The sequence below is a fragment of the Ailuropoda melanoleuca genome, unplaced genomic scaffold (genome assembly GCF_002007445.2).
Source record: "Ailuropoda melanoleuca isolate Jingjing unplaced genomic scaffold, ASM200744v2 unplaced-scaffold779, whole genome shotgun sequence".
Classification (NCBI taxonomy): Eukaryota; Metazoa; Chordata; class Mammalia; order Carnivora; family Ursidae; genus Ailuropoda; species Ailuropoda melanoleuca.
Genome location: NW_023253091.1, coordinates 1 through 10,828, shown reverse-complemented (window position 1 = coordinate 10,828; position 10,828 = coordinate 1). Strand labels below are relative to the sequence as shown.

The following is a 10,828-nucleotide window of genomic DNA, read 5'->3' as shown; positions in this document are numbered from 1 at the left end:
GGGGGGGGATTGGGTGTGTGCTGCCGGAACTCGACCTTGTGCTCTCGGGGCCTCGCTGGTCCCTTTCCTCCCGTTCCCTCTCTTCTGTTCAGTAACTGCTTTCCCAACAAGTCATTGATAACGTGTTTTAATGATAGTGTGTTTTAAAAATCAAAATTTAAATATAATTGTTCTTACTGTATTTTTCTCTGCTTCTCCCAGTAATGTCTTCTGGGCTCTCGCTTGTGCTGGGAGCCCTCAGTGCCCCTCAGAGCTCCCGCACCGGGTGGGGTGGGCAAGTCGCCCTGAGAGCAGCAGACTAGGGTGCCGTGACTCTGGGTAATTTTTTAAATAACTTTAGATTTACAAAGCAAGTGACAGAGATTGTACAGAGTGTCTGGACACCCCTCCCCCAGCTTCACCTCATGCTGGCATCTCAGCACCATGGCACTTTTATCAAAACTAAGAGAACAACATTGATGCAGTCCTGTGAACTACAGACTTCAGTTGCCTTTCCCAACATCTAGTCCACTTAGCTTTGTGTAGGGTTTTTTCAAAGTGAAAATGCCCCATGAATTCCTTTCTGCAGACTGTGCAGAGGAACTGCATTCTTAGCCTTGACACCTGGGGACAGCAGAGCGATGACAAAGAGGACCTTGTTCTGATGCCGGCCCCGCCTCCACCGGGCTTTCCCCAGAAGTGCAGTTGTGGAGGTGGGTCCCCTGAGCTCTTCCTGCTCCCCCGAGCCTCCTTCCTGGGGACCAGCAGTTACCGCCAAGGGGCAGAGCTGTGACATCTTGGGCAAGTGTTCCACAGTCTTGGACCTCAGTGTCCCCGTGTCTAAGTCAAAGGGGTTGGACTTCCTCCTGGAGGTCCTTTATGGCTCTACTATTTTAAGGCTTTCAGGCCTCTTAAAATCTTTAGGGTCCAGGAGTGCCTGTGTGGCTCAGTCATTTAGGCGTCCGACTCTTCACTTTGGCCCAGGTCATGATCTCAGGGTTGTGAGATTGAGCCCCTTGTCAGGCTCCACACTCCCTTAGGAGTCTGCTTGAGATTCTCTCCCTCTGCCCCTTACTCTCTCCATTCCCCCTCACTCACTTCCTCTCTCACTCTCTCTAAAATAAATAAGTAAATCTTTAAAAACAAACAAACGTTAGGGTCCAAAATCGATGTTGGGGTCAGGCTGCTTAATTCACTGGCTCTCATTTCTCATGCATAGCAGGGTTGTTTGTGGGTTGGCCTTTGGACCTGTGTCCCCAAGAAAAAGACAGAGACACTCATTCCTTTATTTTTTCACTGGTGCCGTCATTCCATGAAACATGGCGACACTGACCTCAGAGTTCACTCTCCCAGAGGCCTGGCGGGTCCTGTTGGAGAGAGCTGGTTTGGTAATCAGCAAAGTCACGTCTGAGCAAAGGTGGCTTATGGGCCCCAACCTTTGCCCCAAGATACCATCCAGCTGATTTCCTGCTCAGGAACTGGAATCTTCAGCCACGTAAAGGAGAGGTTGCGTGTGTGCACACAGCGCCATAAAAGCAAATAACCTTGCCCTCCGTTTCAGTTCTAAGCCTGGTTTTCCCCATCCTGGAGTGTGTGTTCTGTTCCTGAGGCACGAGAAATTCCTCTTTCTGTCTCAGCTCCCCAGACCAGGAAATGCTAAGGGAATAAAAATAATGTAAAAAAATAAAGCAGAACAACCCCCCCGCACGCTTGTCTCTTTGGATTTATGGGTCTCCACTTTGGGTTATAAGGCAGGGGTCGGCCACTTGGGGCCCGAACCTGGCCCGCTGCCTCTTTGTGGTAGAGTTGAATCGGAACACAGCCACGCATGCATGCGTACGTGACGTCTGGACTGCGTGTAGAGGCAGCAGTGAGGACTGGAGACGGAGACTGTGTGGCTGGCCAAGCCTCAAACATTTACTGTCTGGTCCTTCATGGATTTTTCTTTTGTTTACTGATGCCTGAGGTAGGGAGTTCTAGAAGAGAACTGATCCCTCCCCCACTGCCATTTTCTTCTGAGCAGAGGAAAAAGTAGAGATGAATAGGCGGGGACCTCCTGAGGGGGGGCATTGGGCTGAATCCGCTCAGCCGCCGTCCACCCCAGGGTAAGTCACAGAGGAGTGCGGGCAGCTTGTTCAGTTCCTTCAGAACCAGACCCTGCAGCAGAAGTCAGGCTGAGCTTCACCGGGGGGCTGATGCAGGACAGGTGTTATAAGGAGCTTATGGACGGGACACACCAGGTCATGGGCCACCTGGAGGGCCGGGTAGGAAAATGTGTGCTGGTGGCACGTGCCGTTCCCAGTCTGGGCTTGGTGGTGCCAGCTCACAGCGCAGGCCAAGTGTCTGCTTGAGTGGGTTAGGGTCCTCTGCACACTCGGGCTCTGCTCTGGCCACAGAAGGCGGGCATGTGTCGCAGGGGTCCAGCCGTGTGTGGCGTGGTGGAATGTGCTCTCGGTGGGCACCGACGCCCCAGCTCACTCCCGTGCCATGAGGAGCGGGGCTTGGCTGGCCCCATCCAGAGCAGGGTGGCAGGGGCCCTCTCCACCCCTGACATACCGGACAGTCGCCCACCCTGCGGTGGTCCCTCTGATGACTTAGGCAGTTTTGTCAGGCAGGTCACCTGCGTTTAGAGTAGGTCCGTTTCTGAGGTGGGGAGGGGGGCGGCCTGATGCAGCTTGGGGGTGTTGCTGGTTTGGGGAGGGGCCTCTTGTGGACTCAGCCCCCGCCCCCGCCTGACCCTCCCCCACTGGCTTCTCTGCAGGCTGGCGCCCATGCGGCTCTACACGCTCTCCAAGCGCCACTTTGTCCTCGTGTTTGTTGTCTTCTTCGTCTGTTTTGGCCTGACCGTCTTCGTCGGGATCAGAGGTAAGGTGCAGTTCTTGGTCATTTTATCATTTATAGTCACCCTGGTGCATGCTTTTCAGCCCGGCCAAGCTATTCCCACTTTCTGTCACCTGCTAAGAGCCCCTTGGTGGAGGGTGAAGCGCCATTTCATTCTGAGACCACTGGGCAAGGGGTAACCAGGTGTCGTCCCTCATTGCAGCCAGGGCTTGAGTTTAGCTTGGCAGCCCTGGGTAGCCTTGACTGTGTACCTTTTATAGGATAATCAAACGTTTCTGTAGAGGCTCCTGTGCTCAGGACCCAGCCTGGGCACTGGGGAGTCCAGAACATGCTGACTTATGGGCGCCACAGGCCATGTAAACAGTCCACTACAGGGGGCATGAGATGGCTGTGAGCACAGGGCTGGGGTGACTGAGGGGAGCCTGGAGGCTGCTCTGTGTCGCCCTGAACTCTTGGCGGGAGGGAGTCTGCAGATTGGTTTTGGCCTTGTGTTCAGGGCCCCAGTGCCCTGGGGTTCCATAGCATGCAGTTGGAGGGGAAGAGCCACACCATAATGATTTTAGCTTCCAGTCCAACCCCATTTCACACAGATGGAAAACAGATGAGAGAAGTCGGCCCGTTTTCCTAAGGTTTCCAGCAACCCGGTCTCTTCAGCCCTATCCAGGGAACAGGAGACCAGGACCTGCTTAGGCTGTTTCTTCTTTCCTTCTTAAATACCATAGTCAGTGAGCGTGGTTCTGGCAGGTGTTTGTTTAATTACGGCATTTCATATTAAAGTGTGAATGACATTAGGCTTAGCCTGTCCCAGAGGCAGTTGTGCCTCTAAAGGCTAGTTTCTTAACCTCAGCTGGACTTGGGGGGCTGGTGACTGGCCCAAGGAAGCTGGGGGTGAGGGCGGTCGCTTAGGTGCTGTTTGCCCGCTGATGGTGAACATCCTGGTGACAACAGCAGCTGTAGCCAGCCTCCTCTTTTCCTGCCCGCGAGGTCAGCAAGAAATAAGTTACATCAATCCCGGCACAGGACGTGTCCATCATCTTACTCAGTTTTCATAACCGGCCTTTGAAGATTGGTAGGAGAGGCATTGATAGCCTCGTGAGTGGAATCTCACCGGACCTCAGCCAGCTCTTGTTTCCCTCAGCCACTGTCTGTCACAACGTCCGTGATTTTATTCAATCTTTTCTACTCTTGCAAAAACGAAGTGATGCACCCAGGCCGAGATTAGAAAAACGGTGTCAGGATTCCCACATCCTTTTCCTTCTTCCCAGCGGGTACTGATACTAGGGTTCTCCAGAGAAACACACCAATAGGGTATAGGTAGATACTGATCGAGATTTTAGCCTTCAGGGACTGCTTGGGCCTGATCACATGCATACCTTCCGTTTGTGACGGAGTGCTGCCCAGCGTGACCGACTTCATGGCCCGGTGGGTCAGAGAGCAGCCAGGTCACGATGGGCAGCTCAGGTCTCGCAGTAATTTGGGGGCCCGTGGATAAGCATTTAGTCTCTGCTGAGGCCCAATAGCAAGCCAAGAGCCGTGTCTCCCAAGGGGAGTCATTACCTGGGGGGAATAGCAAGGCTTTGCTCCAAAATCCTAAGGGCTTGCTTTATTACTCACCTGCACGGCCCTGCTGAAGCCTCCAGACGGCATCCCTGTCTGTTCTGACCTTCCAGGTGCCAGTGGCTGTGCCGGATCCCTGGGCCCCAGCCTGAGAGCAGAGCAGCCTGCATGGCAGCCTGGACCTACTGGGAAGCCTTCTCTTATTCTGGGCCCCATTCAAAATTTGCACCTTTTTGGGTCACTAGGTAAATAGGCCAAAGTATCACACCCAAACCAGGAAGATGTTGCCTCCAGAATGCAAAGAGGCGAGGCCCACTAGGCATTGTGCTTCCGTTTTGGTTATAGGGGGAGCCAAATACAACAGTTCATCTTTTGCCTTAGAAGGGATAGCTCTCCATGGCGCACAGCATGGGACCCCCGGAAATTTCACTGAGGTAGGAGGCCCCTGGATTTTAACCAGATTTATTTCCCATCCTCTGACATGCAAGTGTCTTACCAATGAGTTTAGGGTAGCTGCTACTTCTTACTCTCTTGGTCTAGTCAGCACAATGTCATCAACGTGATGGACCAGCATGAGAGCTTGTGGAAGGGAAAGACCGAGATCTGTGCAAACTCTGGTGTATGGCTGGGGAGTGACGTACCCCTGGGGTAGGACAGGGAAGGTGTGTTGCTGGCCTGGCTTCTGGTGGGCCTTATTCCCAGGGATGAGGCCAGTATTTGCCAGAGCAGTAGCTGCGTCGGTCAGGGGCAGGAGGCTGTGTGCATTTGCTCAAGCTGGTACAGCAGCTGCGGTGGGAATCACCAGCTGGCTCGGCTGACAGTGGTCCACTGTCCTCTCCGAGATCTACTTATCCTCTGCCTAGGCCAGATAGGCGAGTTGAATGGGGATGTGGTGGGACTCTTCAGGTCCTCAATGGGAACACTAATGGCTGCAGTCTAGGAATGTGACACTGGTTTTGATTGTATTTTTGTAGGTAGAGGCTGTTCTGGTGACTTCCATTTGGCCTTTCCCGCCATAATAGCCCTCACTCCACAAGTCAGGGAACCCGTATGGGGATTCTGCTAGCTGCTGAGTATATGTATTGGAGTTATGCATTCCGGAACTGGTGTTCAGCCATAGGGTGGTTCGGGGACCCACTGGGTCCATTGTGACATGTGCCTGAGCTAAAACCCCACTGATTACCTGACCTCCGTAAGTCCCTACTCTGACTGGTGGACCACACTGATGTTTGGGGTTTCCTGCAGTTGGGGTCAGTTCAGAGCCAGTGTCCAGGGGACCCCAACATGTATTTTCTTTTCCCCAGTGTGCAGTTATCTTGGTTAAAAGGCTGTAGGTTCCTTTGGAAGAATGATTAGCAGTCTGCATTTTTGTCAGTGTACTGGGGTGCTTTCTTAAGGGGACCCAGTCTTCCCTTCATTAAGGGGTTTGTAAAGTGGCTCAAATCTGGAAACTATTGACGGGCTGCGACTCTCTGTTTTTATGATTCAGGTTAGACTTTTGTTCACTTGACTTAGACTTTTCTGCTTACACAGATCAAGTCAGACTTTAGTAGGCTTCCTGTGGATTTCACTTTTAGGAACGCCATGATCAACTAGCCAGCCCCATACGTCTTTGTGACTCAGACTCTTCTGATTGCTGCTTTGACTGTCCTGTCCATTACAGGAGCCACACCCACCTTGCTTTGGGTGGGCGACTGCCACTGCTTAGTCCCACCACTCCCGGGATCCAGTTACTCCCATTGCGCTGGGTTTCCCCAGTTCGGTGACCAGGGCTAAGATCTGGTCCACAGAGCAGGACAGTCATAGAACCCTTTAAGGATGCTGGGGCCCCCCCTCACAACTTTATTACTCATGGTGAAAGCTCTATGTCCTGGAATCTCCCAGCAGGTCTTAAATGACAAATCCACCCCAATGTTCCAATCTCCCTAAGCCTTCGCATCCCTTCCTCTCCATTAAACCAAGGCAGGTGTGGCATTTCTAATTTGCTCACTGGGGACCACCTTTTGGTCCATGTTTTAACCAACCAACCAAACTGTTAGAGCCCTCCCTAACTCCCAGAGCACCAGCATGCAATGGAGACTCTCTGCTTAGTGAGCCTGCATCCATAGATTCAGACCAACCCAACTTTATGTTCCTTCCACCGTTTTCCCACACCCTTAGTATTCATTCCCACATAAGTTACCCAGATTTCTCTCTGTATAAATCAGAAAACTCACGTAGTTCTTTTGGAGCGTAATGCATCTCCCCATGGGTCATACTTTGTACCCCACTTCTAGGAGCCCGCTGGAACTTGAGTCTAGTTACCGTTCTAGAATCAGAGAGGGAGGTTGCTGAGCAGAATCGGCATTGTCTTGCATGGCCGTCAGGGGAGTCTGTCTCCTTAGGTAAGGCAGGGTTTCCACTTCGGACGGAGGTGGAAAGGCTGCTTCTGGGAATGCAGAGAACACTTCCAGTGGCAAAGAAGATGCATCTAAATTTAGCAGCTCTGAGCCCCCGTTTTCATCAGGATCTTTCTGCATGTCCCCAGACCAGGATTGCCCCGCTTCCCAGCCAGTGCCCTCATTTGAACAGTGAGGCAGCCTGTGAGCTGGGGTGCAGCTTGTGTTGTAATTCAGCCAGCTGCAGGATGAGATTCCGGGCTTGAGTCCAGCACGCAGCCCTGTGGCTACAGGAGATAAGGCTGTCCGGCAGGATGCACAGATCATTTACGTGGCACTGGAGCTGGGAGGTCAAACCCCAGAGCTCACCTTGTCTTCTACCACTTTGTCCAGGAACATTAGGAACAACCAGTCAGCCTCATTCTATTTGTTAGTTTTCCAAAAATATTCTAAAATATCATAAATAGAGTCACTTAGCTCCTTCTTATAAGTGGTTGATTAGGAGTATCCAGTGGAGATATTGTGCATATTTTCATAAATCACCAGTGCTGTCTTTACTACTGGACATAGAGTCATTACCATCTTTACACCTGATCACATTAGAGAACCAATTCCAGAAACCCCAGAACCAATATGAAAAAGGTCTTCCTCTATAACGACTGTCAGTACCAAATTCTGTATTAGGGTTCGCCAAAGAAACTGAGCCAATAGGAGGTGTGTGTATGTGTGTGTGTGTCCATATGTATAGAGAGGGAGAGGGGCGGGGGGAGAGGAGCAGGGGTGGAGTGAGAGAGAATTTTTATAAGGAACTGGCTTACATGATTATGGAGGCTGAGAAATTCCAAGATCTGTAATCACAAGCTAGAGGCACAGGAGAGCTGGATAAGGTCCAGTCTGTGTCTGGAAACAGCTGAATATTGATGGACCAGCTTGAAGACTGAGAGCAAGCCCAGGCAGAGAGCAGAGTCTCCCTTAGTCAGCCTTTTGCTCTATTCAGGCCTTCAACCATTCGGATGAGGCCCACCGGCTTTGGCCAGGGCAGTCTGCTTTCCTCCGTCGACTGATTCAAATGTGAATCTCATCCAGAAACACCTACACAGACAGAATCACATTTAGCCGGATATCTGGGCACCCACGGTCCAGCCAGGTTAACACAAAATCACCATCCTAAGTCCTCTGGTAATAACGTTATAGGATTTCAGAATTAGGAGTGCCTTAGTGACCACTGGGTCAGTCACCCTCATTTTGCAAATGTGAAAACAGATTCAGAAAGCCAAGTTAGCTAAGACTAGAGTCTAGACTTTTCTGACTCCCAGTTCTTTTTTTTTTTTTAAGATTTTATTTATTTATTTGTGAGAGAGAGGGAGAGAGAGAGAGAGAGAGAGCATGCCCAAGCAGGGGGAGGGAGAAGCAGGCTCCTGCTGAGCAAGGAGCCCGATGCAGGACTCCGATCCCAGGACCCTAGGGTCATAACCTGAGTCGAAGGCAGATGCTTAACCAACTGATCCTCCCAGGCATCCCTGACTCCCAGTTCTTATCTTTCTGAGAAAGCGGACTGCCTTATTTCCTGGAACAGGGGTTTGCTCAGATTGTGAATCTGTTTAAAATAAGCCTCACTGTGGGTGCAAGCCTCCTTCGCACGCAGGGACAGCCTCCTCAGCATTCGTGAACGTGTTCTAGACCCTTGTCACCACATTGGTTATGTACTCGGTACATACTCCTGTGCATACTCGTGTGTCTCCTCCTCTACATGGAGCCTCCTTGGTCACTGAGGCGCCCAGAATACTAGCATCACAGCTGAGAGTGATTTTAGAATGAATTAAATTAAAATCTACTTCACACTGCTTTCCTTTGAGGCCAAAGCTCTGAAAAATTACATGTAAGATTCCATGAAGCTTATATATCAGTTATTTCAGGAATATACATTGAGTATACATTCATATATTTTATGCTTTTTTATATCCTGAGCTTAATAAATATTTTTGGAAGACTGGATTAATTGGGCGAACAGATAAGTGTGTCTTAATTTTTTAATAGAAATCTTTATACTTTACAAAATATATGGATGATGTCTGTGTCATTAATAGTTTCTTGGATCCAAGCACTACAGAGTGAGCACTCATTGAAAGCAAAGGAGTGGTTTTGGCCTGAGGGATCCCGTGGGAATCATGTACAGTGTGTGGTGGTCATATCGTGCTCACCTGCGTTGGGGGCATGAAGCGCAGCAGGGTGGGTGTTGTGTCTGTGTGTGTTTAGATGTCCCCTAAGGACAAACCAGGACAGTAAGACCACCTCTGCATAATGTGTGTCTTTCTTGGCTTTTGAAAAACAATCAGTGAATTAATTATCGATATAGATATAACCTGCTTTCTCATTCTCTGTTACACTTTTAGGGCCCAAAGTAATCCAGACTTCTGCAGCTAATTTTTCACTAAATAATAGTAAAAAGGTAAGACTGCGTCGAAGGGGTGGCTGGCGGGGCCTTAGTCACTTCTGGGTCACTTGGGATCCTTGGGGCACACACCACCCTGGCCGTGCAGCTTGCTTCTTAGGCAGCACGCATATCTCACCCGTGGTCAGCTGCTGGCTTCTGGCCTCTCGTTTGCGAGAAGGACCTTCTCTGCTGCGGTAATAGCGCAGCCTGGAGAGGATGGTGCTGTCAGCTCAGGGAGCAGCAGTTGCTTTCCAAATACCAGTCGACTCACCCTGATTCCTCATGCCCTCAAGTCTTCCTAGACCGTAAGTTCTGGCAGTGCTCCCTTGGACCATTCCTTACTGCATTTACGCAAGTTAATGCAGGTCTCCACTTCGACTTAGAAGTGGTCTTTCTAATGATTGTTTGGTATTCTGCATGAACTCCATTTAAATGAAAAAAATTCTTTTTCTTTTCTTTTTTAAATGTGATTGATTCTTCACCATCTTTAGAGAAATACAAAGGTCCTTCCAACTGGAGAATCTTTAATAAATGCTAATTGTGAGAGCCCAAACAACTAAACCCCTTTGTTTTTCTGCATACCAGACGTAATCTCTTTATCTATAAACTGAATGCAATGGTCCCACGTTCGTTCTCATGGCACTGTAATGTTTAAATCGGTTTGACACCAAACATCCCGGTCTTCCTTCTCTTAGCTCTCTGGTAGGTTTTCACCCTTACGATTTCCAAAAAGCAAAAGGAGAAAAATGTCCTAAAACTTACCTTTTAATTCCTCTTACTCTTGCTAGTTGGAAAGGGCCCTCTGGTTAGCCCACTGACATTTGCGTTTCTTGACTTTCTTTACCTCTTGCCCTGAGGACCTGATTTGAAGAGGTGCTGCCATCGGGGTTTCCTGAACATAGTTCCGTCTTTTAAAATTTCTTTCTCTCAGGATCTAAGTCCTTTTTTTTTTTGACACTAAAAATAGCTGCCATCCCACCAAACTCTTTGCTCCTGAAACATCAGGCTCACCTCTGAAAGATGATAGACCATCATCTGGTGGGTTTCAGGGCCTCGTGGCTTCGGGCGAGCCTTCAGTCGCAGGGCGTTTCTGTCGGTACTAAAACACAGACACTACATATTTACGTAGACTGTGCATTCAAATAACGCCTTGCTTTGGAACCGTGGGTGGGCTCCTTAAGCAATGTTCTCTCTCTCCCACGGCTGATGGAAGCCAGTATTATGGTTTTCAGCACACACACCGCAGAAACATTATTGGCAATGGGGTCCCCTCTGATTTTTCCCTCCAAGCGCCTTAAGACTTTCCTAAAGCTGAGAACAATAGACCTCAAACAGCGACTGGTCTGGCGTTTTGGAACTGAGGAAATGAGTCTTGTGACAATGAAGATCTGTCCTTGATGTCCTTTATTATCTTATGATACATCTTATCCTATGTACTTNTACTTTTAATTTTTTTCCTCCAGGATGGCTTTTTCTTGCTGTTTATATGGGCCCAAGGCTGCAGGTCGTGGACATCGCCTGCTTAGAGGTTTTCATGAGACAGAGGGGATGCGATAGAAAGTTAAGCCTTTCTTTTTCTGGAAGGCAGAATTTTACTTATATTGTCTAAAGGAAAACTACACGTTTCTGTTGCGGAGCT

General features: G+C 49.6%; 1 long non-coding RNA gene across 1 annotated transcript; it reads left to right on the top strand.

Annotated features, from left to right (window-relative positions):
- The first annotated feature begins 341 nt into the window (after positions 1 to 341).
- On the top strand, positions 342 to 9,552 carry LOC117800774. Its single transcript, XR_004623166.1, has 3 exons — positions 342 to 692; positions 2,741 to 2,844; positions 9,149 to 9,552. It is a non-coding gene; the product is annotated as an uncharacterized LOC117800774 (long non-coding RNA).
- Positions 9,553 to 10,828: the final 1,276 nt, after the last annotated feature.